Consider the following 11673-nt stretch of genomic DNA (forward strand, 5'->3'; position numbering starts at 1 on the left):
GAAGGCTGAACTTTAGGTGTTGCTAAAAATAAAGCATACAAAAAACCTATTTCAGCTGACAATATTCAAGATTCCTGGTATTCCTAGAACAAAGAGTTGAGTGCACTGGGGACCACTTAAAGGTCAGTTTTACAGTATCAGATAATGTTAGAACTAAGAAAATAAACAGAATGTTCTTGGCTGAAATGAGTCAGATCATTTTCAAACATACAATACAAACCAGTAAGACTTGTCTCTGGCACAGCATCACTCAAAATAATAATGACTTTCACCAAAAAGGAGATGATTTAATTGCTTGACCTGCTTTTTTTCTACATAATAACACAATAAGCCTTGGTGCACTCTTCCCTTGAAGTATTTTATCCATTGTGTCAAATTCTACTACTCTTTACAGACACACCACAATGGTTTAGGCAACAGGGCTTCACTAACCATACTACGAGTGCAGTCTAACCTAATTGTGTGCCCTGCTATAACAAGCTTAGAAGCTGATCCTGAAAAAACTAACGTCTATCTTAACTTTCTATGCTGCAACGAGCTCCACTGACATCAATGATCTCCTTAGAGTGTACAAAGAGTGTACACATCCATTAATCCTTGTGGAATAGAGGCCTAAACTCTGTGTGAGTGAAACAGGGCAGGACTGTACGCTATAAAGCAGAATTTTACAATGGAGAATGCTAAGACATGGCAAATACAGCTGCATGATTCATCAGAATATTTTTTATGAATTTTTTGAAGATGAGCTTTAATGATTTTTGTATTACAGAAAATATCCATGAAAGCTACATTTTTTCTTATGGGATCATTTAAGGAAATGCATCATTTTACATGTTTCTGCTCTAAGAAACCCTGATTCCTCTTGCCTTGAGAATGGAACAGAAGATTGCAGTGAAATAAGTGTTCCTTCAGTCTTTTCAGTTGTTTCAGATTGAAGTAAGAACACTTTATACATAAATAAGTATATTTATTTCTGTTTGCCGCAAAATTTTTGTGGGTAGGAGCAGATTTTATTACATAGGTTTTTGTTGCCTATTATTTTCAACTCAGGCTGTATGAAAATCAAGATGAAAGAATAATCCTACAAAGACCTTACATATATCTTAAGATGGGAAATCAAAGTCTAAGGCTCAGAAACTATAGATATTTATGTAACASAGTTTGACCTTTATATCTAAGGAATTGAAAGCTGAATGAGTCTTAAGGTCTTTTCCACTGAAATCTTATCACTAGTAACCATTTGAAAGGATAATTCTGTAAATTCTAACACATATTTTTCTCTGAGAAAAGACATCACTGAATTTGATTTTAGCATAAAGAGACAAATATAATCTGTTCTAATCTATTCCAGATAGAGAATAAAGTCTTCAACTTATTTTCAGCTAGTGTTTCAAGACTAGTTCCTTGTGCATAACTGTCAAAGACAAATCTATCTCTCCAGTAGCCATTAAAATAACTTTTCTAGAGCTCTCAGCAAGCAACTTAAGGCTGTAGCATTATCTGATAGGTTGTCTTTCTTGTTCTTGACATGCTAGGGCATATATGGATTATAGCAGACAGCAAAGTTAATAGTACCAGATTAGTACAAAGCAAAAGCTAATTCAAAGACATCTTGTTATTAGGTAGATAATTGGTGGTACTTTTCTGTCTTTGCATAATGTGTATCAAAGGAGGACAACTAAAGATTTCACATTTCCAGAATGTTATTTACAGAACAGGGAACAGCTTCAGATAGGAAGCAGAATTGATGAATTTAAGAGAACTAATTAGCTTTCAGTACTGAAAACATGCATGCTTGTGCTTGACTTTATGCTCTCAAACTCTGCAATCATTGTGTTTAAGGCTAAGCACAGTTCATATATATTTTATGGACTGAGCTCTACAAAACAGAACATCTTTAACTAGGCTAAAAATATACATGGAAAGAGCAAAGCTGCTTACTGATATTTGAAACTAGAAGAAGAGGCCCTTGGGGCACTTGAACTGCACTCAAGAAGTTAAAAGAACGAAGCAAAACAACAAAAACTTGCATTTGTGCAACAGTTTCCTTTGGAAATGCTCTTAGAGCCAGGTTCGAGAAAAGAAGTCTGAGAAAGAAGAGTGTCATGAACAGCCCTACACTGACAGGAGAGTCGAGTGGCTGATGTGTTCTATAAACAGTTGCCATTGCAGAAGTAGCTTCCAGTCTTGCTCTTCCCACGGAAGAGACTCATCAGCACTGCAAATTTCATTTGCTGAAGAAAATTTTTAATGCAGGATTCTCTAGAAGATCCTTTTCACTTTGGATAGTCTACCCTCTGGCAGATGCCAGTTTTAGTAAATGATTCTGAGTGCGGCTATGCGTTTGCAGCTCATTTCAGTAAATTCTTGCCTGCATCAAGTGGAGTTCTGATAGAAGAGTCCAGCACATCCCAGGCATGGAAAGTAAATGAGAAAAAGCATATAGCACTTAAATGGTTGTTAGAGAAGCCTTTATTTAGTCATACCTTTCATATCATAGAATGTTAGATCAAGCCTAAAATTGGTTTYAGTAAAAATTGAGAGGTTTACCTGAACGTACTATACTCACATTAGCTTGAATGTTAAATAACTAATATGTCATTATTGGTATCTTCATGTATAAGATACTGACAAAAGATCCAGCATTATGTGTCCTCAGTTTTCTGTCCTCAATTTCACTAATTTCAATGGAATTACATATTGGTTATATTAACCAATAAGGAAGACTTTTTTTCCCCCCCAGAATATCATACACATTAATGCCTATAAAGATTCTAATAAGTTTTTTTGTGTCAAAGCATTGCCACATAAAGTATTTTGAGAATAATTTTGAGAGTATTTCTACAGGAATGAATAAAGACTATCAGATAGCTGTTTTACAGAATAAATATAACTTAAAATTTTTAAAATCCTGGGAAAGGACCTCATGATATTCTTCATGTTCAATTTTCTTAAACTGTCGTACAGAACACCTGCATTTCTTTAGGTGTATTATTTTATAAAACTTATAACACAAATTCACCCCTCAAAATGCCAGTTCTCTTGACTCTGCTGATCTAAAGGTAGCATTCCATTTTATACTGTAAAAATGGTTCCTGTAAATACACAAGTTTTCTGACAACCATGACACATAATTTGCCTACAGGAAATCAGAAACGTATGTATCTTGAATTCAGCTCATCTGTCAAGAGCCTAAAGGCAATTTCTGACCAAAGAGTTATAGGACTGATTTTGGAAAACCTACTTTTGAAAACTGTTAGTGGACAACATCTTTTGGAGAGATAAAAGCATTAGCTTGAAACATGGGAACTCCTTTAAGATTCGCTTAAAGGAGTATTTGAGTTCTCTTCTCAGCCTTCAGGCTTATTTCTGACTAGTTACACAGCATGCAGTTTTGATTTTGTTATTTAGAAACTTTAATATGAAAAAAGCAGCTGGAAGAGAGGGGTTAGAATTGAGATAGTAAGATTATCATTTGAGATAATACAGAAACATGGCAGTAACAGTAACCCCTAAGATCCYTTGCAGTGTGTGCCATGAAATCATGACCTTGTGGGTTACTTCAATAAAAGTTTCTGAAGGCAGACTACAGAGCATTTAAGAATTTAATAGATTTATAAATATTTAAGATTTCTGAACAGAAGTTTACATTTTAGTAAGGGAAAAAGGAAGGAAATATCTAGATCACTAAAACAGAACTTCCTAAAGATCAAACAACCACTGTCAGAAAAAGGTTGATTTCCCCAAATGGACAAATTCYTTACATACAGGCCTTCTAGATAACCACCAAGAAGACCTGATATAGCTGTTAGCTGCAGTATAAAAATGAAGTGGCCAGACACAATGAGAGGTCGGTACATTTATGTGCTTATGTCAATGTCCAAAAAGAAAATGCAAAATGTATTGCAAAGACTGCTCACAGCTCAGGGGTTCCAACTGCACTGGCTGACACGATTATGGACGCACTGGTTTTGACAGATATAAATACTTTATCAGAGCCAGATTACAGAAATCTGTATTGATTTACTCTAACTTCCTTAGCCCCACTGGTACTATGCACATGATATCACACTTCTGTCGGAGCTTCTCAGAAAAAACTTTCTATTTGGCTRTTGACTGTGCTGGATTCCCTTCTCTTCCAGACAACCTTTATCACCTTCTCCAGGACACTCTTCAGAATCCAAGARTTAAAAACACAGTTCTCCAAACAGAAGGCCAATATGTAAGAAATCACTGAGGAATGCCAACTCCAAAAGCCACACTCACACTCATACATATACACATACTCATTCACTGAAAATATGGGGAATGAAACGGGCAGCAGCAAAAGGCAATGGGTTTGAAGATAATTAAGACTTATTGATCTGAAGGCTAAAAAAGGAGCTGTTATGACTATTTATTGTAACTTCTTGTTTGATTCCTCCCAAAGGAGTTTCTTGAATTAATTTCTCTTCTGAATTGAAATTACTACAGCCTATATTTTAAAAATAATATAAAATACATTTCAGACTTCATTTAAACATTTTCAGTGGTGGGCATAATCTGTCTCAGGCTTTGATAAGTTGCTCAAGTGATTAATTATTCTTCCTGCAGAAAATATTTGCCTTGTTTCTTGTAGCTGAACACATCTGGCTTTCGTTTCCAGCTCACTTGATCTTGTTATACTGTTGTTTTTCCTCATAGATATCTATAAACTATGATCGAGTTAGACTTTAGCATTTTTCTCTTAATGAGCTAAAAAGTTTAAGGCCTTCTGGTTTTTCATTTAGAGACATTTCATAGTGTTTTTCTAGAACTTGTCCARTTTTTCAATATATTTCGCATCTCTAAATAAGACAGAGGTACAGGATTCCAAAAGTATTTGCAACACTATCACCAGAAAGGATAGCTTCCCTYTTCTGCTCTCATCTTTATATACATAAGAATTATGTTAGCCCTTTTTCTCATAGTACAGGAGGGAGAAATCACGATCAATTTAATCACTTTTCCAGTTAGTTTTTCCAAGAGTAAAATTCTCCTTCTTATAATATGGACTTGATCGTTTGTTGTTACATATATGGCCTTGTATAGTGAAGAAACTACATATTGTTTAGCTGACTAACAAATTTATCTAGATCACAACTAGTGACTGTTCCTCCCATCCTTGTATTAGCTGGACCTGTATCTGTAAATATTCAATACCTTATTTCTAGGTTTTCGATATAGACATTACAGCACAGGACCATAAATCAATCCCTGTGAGAGATATTAAAACTCAATCACTTGATTATGACTCTCTACTTATAATTACATCGTAAAACTTCTGCCTCAACCAAGGGATAGATTTTTAAGCAGGTTATTAGCTGAAATTCTCAGTTTTATTTTTATTTTCTAAAGGTTAATAAAAATACACTAGGATGYGTTAGTTTCTCAAAGCGCTCTTTTTGTTTTTTATATAAAGGTCATGATGTGCATGTGGCAGTGAGRGGCAAGACTGCTAAAGCTAACTTTCAGTTGGACAATGACAATGACAATACATATATTGGCAGTATTTGTCCAAAAAATAGACAAGAGTTGTATGATCTCAATTTGGAAATGAAGAAGGAAAGTTCAAAAATGGAAATAAAATAGGATCTGCACTTTTAGACTTTATGACTTCTTTTTTTTTCTTTTTTCTTTTTTCTTTTTTCTTTTTTCTTTTTTCTTTTTTCCTTTTGTTTTTTTTTCTTTTTGCCTTTTTTAAGAGTTCTAAAAGATATGTTAAATGTTTCAGAGATGACTACTAGAAAAATTGAAATAAATACTCTGAAGGCTGTAAAAGGGGCTATTTCCATTTGGGACTATTTTTCTGTCTTTCTTTACAGATAGAAGTAATATAGATAAATAATTAACTTTTTTTTTGTTTAAATCATTTACATTTAGAGCAAGATGAGTAATTGATATRTTATTTTGGGTGCACTGGAATAGACATGGCTATCAAATTGGCAGTGATTTACCATCCTACTGCTTTTAGTACTCTTCTCCAGCTTTTACAAACATCCAGCAGCCCAGGCCAGAAATCCTAAAATCCTTGAGAAATGTCAGTTACAATTCTGCAGAGCAACTATATACTGCATAAAAACTATGACTGACACATGTAGATCAATGGGTTTGATGAATCATGGATATGAATTTTTAGATCATCAAATGCTGGCAGGTGTAAGTACTGCAAATATGAGTTGAAGATTTTTTGTGTTAGATAATCCTGAATAAAGATTCTCAAGATTATCTARCATAAAAAATATCTTGGTGGATTGAGAACCAGCTGAAAGGCAGAGCTCAGAGGGTTGTCATCAGTGGYRTGCAGTCYAGTTGGAGGCCTGTGGCTAGTGGAGTCCCCMAGGGCTCAGGAYTGGGTCCCATCCTGTTCGACTACTTCATCAATGACCTGGATGARGGGACAGAGTGCCTCCTCAGAAAGTTTRCTGATGATACCAAGCTGGGAGGAGTGGCTGGCATACCTGAGGGCTGTGCTGCCATTCAGAGAGACCTGGACAGGCTGGAGAGYTGGGCTGACAGGAACCTCYTGATGTTCAACAAGGGYRAGTGCAGGGTCTTGCACCTAGGGAAAAATAACCCTAGGCACCAGTACAAGCTGRGGGCTGACCTGCTGGAGAGCAGCTCTGCAGAGAAGGACCTGGGAGTGCTGGTGAACAACAAGTTGACCATGAGCCAGCAATGTGCCCTTGTGGCCAAGAAGGCCAATGGTCTCCTGGGGTGCACTGGGAAGAGTGTTGCCAGCAGGTCGAGGGAGGTGATCCTGCCGCTCTACTCAGCCCTGGGGAGGCCTTATCTCGAGTACTGTGTCCGGTTCTGAGCTCCCCAGGACGAGAGAGACATGGAGCTACTGGAGAGAGTCCAGTGTAGGGCTACAAAGATGATCAGAGGGCTGGAGCATCTGCCCTATGGGGAACGGCTGCGAGAGCTGGGCCTCTTCAGCTTGGGGAAGAGAAGACTGAGGGGGGATCTTATCAATGTGCATAGGTACCTGAAGGGAGGGTGTCAAGGGGACGAGGACAAACTCTTTTCAGTTGTCCCATGTGACAGGACAAGAGGCAATGGGCAGAAATTGAAGCACAGGAAGTTCCGCCTGACCGTGAGGGGGAATTTCTTCCCTGTGAGAGTGACAGAGCACTGGACCAGGTTGCCCAGAGAGGTTGTGGAGTCTCCTTCTCTAGAGATCTGTCTACCATGCTCTAGGTGACCCTGCTGAGTGGGGAGGTTGGACTAGATGATCTCCAGAAGTCCCTTCCAACCCTACTGATTCTATGATTCTAGATATTTTAATAAAATATCTAACAATGTTGAATACAAAAGTCAGTAAACAATTTCTGAGTATGGTAAAGAATAGATTTCTATATAGAAAGCTTTCTATATAGAAACATCAAGGAGGAAACTACTTTTTTCATATGGTCATAGAGAACTTGTGCTACCACTTTTTACAAAATACAGGAGCACTCTTGTCCCACAGTTGACAACTGCCAATAGAATACATTGTTTCCATGGAAACCAAAGTATTTAAAATAAAGGGGAGAAATAGGCTGTAGAATAAACTGCGCCTTCATACAAGCAGAAAAAACGGTAAGCAGTACAAAACACTTGATGAGGTGACCTGGTGCCAATCTCTTCTTTTCTCCACCTTGCCTTGCCTTGCATYACCTCAGCTCCTCGTTTTTGAGAAGTCTTGCAGGATGCATGAATGGTCCTTGCAGGGCCYGTTGCAGTTTGCTCTACATTTTATATGACAAATTATTGGTAAGACTCCTGAAGTCTGAAGCCTTTCAGCATTCTTTGACTCCCAGGGTATATGCTTTCAGAGGTGTACCRTTTGTATGACCAAACTCCAAAAAGACATTGAAATTATTGGCTTCAAACCAGTGTTACGCTATTATGTGGGAAACAAAATGGGAGACCAAGAATCTAATCACTTCTCTGAGTAACAGTATATCTTTTCCACCGGATAAAATTCCTATTTTCTTGCTAGTCTAATATTTTTAAAAATGTTGAATTATTTTTGCAGGTCTTCAGAGGATACTTTAAATAAAGAAATAGCTATAATTTCCTACCTGAATTTATACCATAGAATTCACAGACCAGCTCTAGCATAACACGTCTAGAACAATGAACATGAATAACTTAATCTCAGTAAATAACATCTTTTAGAGCTGTGTAGTACCAGGTAGTAAATAACTGAACATTTGCATTGCTATTGTTTTACTAAGCAGTGTTGCTAACCATCTTCCGCTGAATAGCATAGTAAAACTGGTGCCAGTCTACAGTTGCCGTTTCTGTAGTTCCAAGGCTGACCAAAGGTTTCTGGCTACGTGTGGAATGTTCCAAGTTTCTTCTATAAATAAYATGACCTGTTCAGTAAGCACCCTCAGTCATCTTTTCTGTGAGTCTTTAAACTGATTCAATTAGAATTTCAAATTTTTACAACAATAAACACATAATTTCCATAAAGTAGCAATGTTTAAACAACTTYGTGAAACTAATGTTATCCTATAAAACCTTAGCAGCCTCTCATATCCTCAACAGACTAGAATATCAGACTGCTGAACCGTAGCATTACGTGATTACTGGCATTATTTGACCTAACATCCATGTATTTTGTCAATATAAAGAAAGCCTTATAAAGCAGAGATGCACATATAGATTTTCTGTAATCTGTTAGCATTGAGAGTTAAAGCCTGAGACAGTGTATTACTGCTTGCCTAGTAAAAAGCACTGGTGATTTTCCCTTATATTCATGTTTAGAAGACTTAGTTTCAGTAGAGAGTTCCTTAATGTACCTAATTGGCCAAGCAAATTAAGATCTTGTCTGTGTTAAATTCTTAGGGATGGGTACTTTGTAGCCTGATCTCCTAAGCATACGAGGCTTACATGAGCATAATATCCATGTGTTTGTGTATGTGAAAGTCTCCAACCAGCGGGCTTTAAAAAAAAAAAAAGAGAGAGAGAGAGAAAGAGAGAGAGGGAGAGAGAGGGAGAGAGAGAAAGGCTCTTGCAGCTATTTTGTTCCTAGGCTACCCAGGAACGGAAATATCCAATTAATGCACTAACAGAGGAGAAAGTAGCAATCATAAGCATAGTCAAGCAAAAATTCCACAAGGAAAGAGATGTTATGAAAATCATGAAAAAGGTTTCAGATGGAGACTACACTTCATTAGACACAAYAGAATCCAACCACAAGATGTTAGAGCATCTTGATTTGTCACAGTGCTTGTGGTTTACCTGTTCAGGCAGTATTAGTGTGCACCCTGGGGGCAATTTCGGTCAAATTTTTGGTCTAGGTGTTCCTGTCTCAATAAAAATACCTATTCACACTGGCGTTAGAGCAAATGAAATCTGATCTCCAGACATACAGAATATCCCCAAAGACTTTGCTGGTCACCTGTGAAACACYAGTTTTAGGAACAGGGAACCCTTTTTTGCTATGGAAACTAAACTCTGGGAATGGAATGGAAAACTGACCAAAGACATCTCTTAATATATAAATATATTTACATTTACATATATTTATATATACATATATTTACCTAATTATATATACATATATTTATATAATATGTAAAACATATATTTAAATATATATATATTTTTATATAAATATATATATATTTTATATATATTTTTGTATGATTTTTATATATAAATATAAAAAGATATATATATAGTGTGTATATATACATATATATATAAAACAGGGTAACAAGAAAAATCTGAGCTGAAATGGGAACATGAATATTTTTCAAACATCATTTACAAAACAAAACACTTTATGCACAAGACCGTATTTAGTTTGGGGAATTTTACAATTATTTATAGAACTAGTTTTCCTATAAAATAGGTTAAATACCACAGCTACTAATCAGAGTGTGATGGGAACTATAGGAGGGAGGCATTGTTTTAAAGAAAGTCCAGATAGGTTCTGGATGTGTCCACAAGCTGAGTCAAAGAGATAACTGGGTCATTTGTGAGCATTAGCAAAAGATTGCCAGGCTTCACAAGTGAAGTAATTATAGCTGAAAATATTACTTTTTCTCTGTTGCATGTCTTTGAGCATGGTCCAATTCATATTTAAGCACTGGGAAGACGTGTGGAAATGGAGGAAAGCTAGATATACAGTAATGATATGCTTGCACCAGAAGAGTCAGAGTCAGAGTCCACTGATTTCTGGATTTGAAGCTATGAAAAGAGCACAGACGCTCTCTGACTCTCTTAACTCTTATCTTCCTGTGGTGACAAGATAGCTAATTCCTGTGACTTCCAAGATACAGCCATTTTATATCCTCTTTCCGTGCTAAAGAGGGCAATTTTTCCAAACTCTTTATATTTAGTGTTTAGTTTTTGGCTGTCTTACTATTACTTGTTTTGATCTTCATTTTACTGCCAGAAATTCAGGCAAAAATCTTCTGAAAGCCTGTGGTAGGATGCAAAGATGGGGTGCCACTAACTGCAGACTAACAGAGACATCACCGCGCTTGGGCATGTCAGCATCATGCAATGGACCATCATGCTGACCTTCCCCTGCAAGTGCTGTTCCCCTCTGCTGTTTCTGCCCAACATCAGGCACAGTACACATGGGCCAGAACCTCTGTTCATGAGGTTCATCATCTCATGAAGAGATACTTATTTGGTCCATAAATCCTGCCCTTGTGGCACTGAGCTTAATGAGTAAACCTCACCACACTAACGTGACTCTCCTGAGTCCAGTTCCGTCATTGCTGCAAATCRGATGTCTCTGCACTTTTCTCGTGAGGTGCTTGTGTAAGATGTTAGACAATTACAGATTCCTGTACTTTGAGGCTAATGTAAATGTACGTTCTGTGGGAAAATATGTACACTCTCTGAAGCATATGCAGAGCCACAGTGAAAAACTTGCTGATATATTATGTATATGCTGATATTAAACAATAAATAGGAACGTGGATTTTTTTTTAACTAACAATTTGGTTAGAGCAAACTGAAAACAACAATTTTTTTCTATAAAAAATGTAGACAYCATATATCTACAATAGACACTAACTTCTTATATCAGAATTTTCTGAAATGTCTTCACATCTCTATTCAACAAATTCTTGTAAGTCACACTAATATTTGCCCTAAAAGTGCTGCAGTTAGAAACTCCTCAGGATACCTCAGAGATATCTCACCTKTGTCAGACCCTCTATCCTTATCCTGAGAACCAAAGTGGAACTTTCCTACAGAAATAAGAGGATGCATTGACAAATGTGTGTATCTTGCCTCAAGAACATTATTAGATAGCAGGTAATACAAGCAACATAAAAGCTGACACAGTTACATCCTATTAATTATGTATTTACCAGCCCTTATATTGGCAGGTCAGAGAGATCTTCTTACTGTGACTGTCAGAGCAGTCATTCAGACCAAAGTGATTAGGATGACATCTATACATCCTAGATAYATACAAAGGTAGGTCAGATTAGATGTGTAGCTCAGTATCACAATTTTCTAAAGTGACTAACAGTTATGGGGAAGAGAGGGAGGTTCTGATTTGGGAATTCAGTTACATAAGATTCATAAGATTTTCAGGAAATCTTAAGCACTCATACAGTGACAACCAAGCTCCTCAAACTACACATCTGAAACCAAAAGTCACTTCCAAAAATCTTGGAGCATCTTTTTTTTTTT

The sequence above is a fragment of the Rhea americana genome, unplaced genomic scaffold (genome assembly GCF_003343005.1).
Source record: "Rhea americana isolate MKP2758 unplaced genomic scaffold, rheAme1 scaffold_149, whole genome shotgun sequence".
In the NCBI taxonomy this organism is placed as follows: Eukaryota; Metazoa; Chordata; class Aves; order Rheiformes; family Rheidae; genus Rhea; species Rhea americana.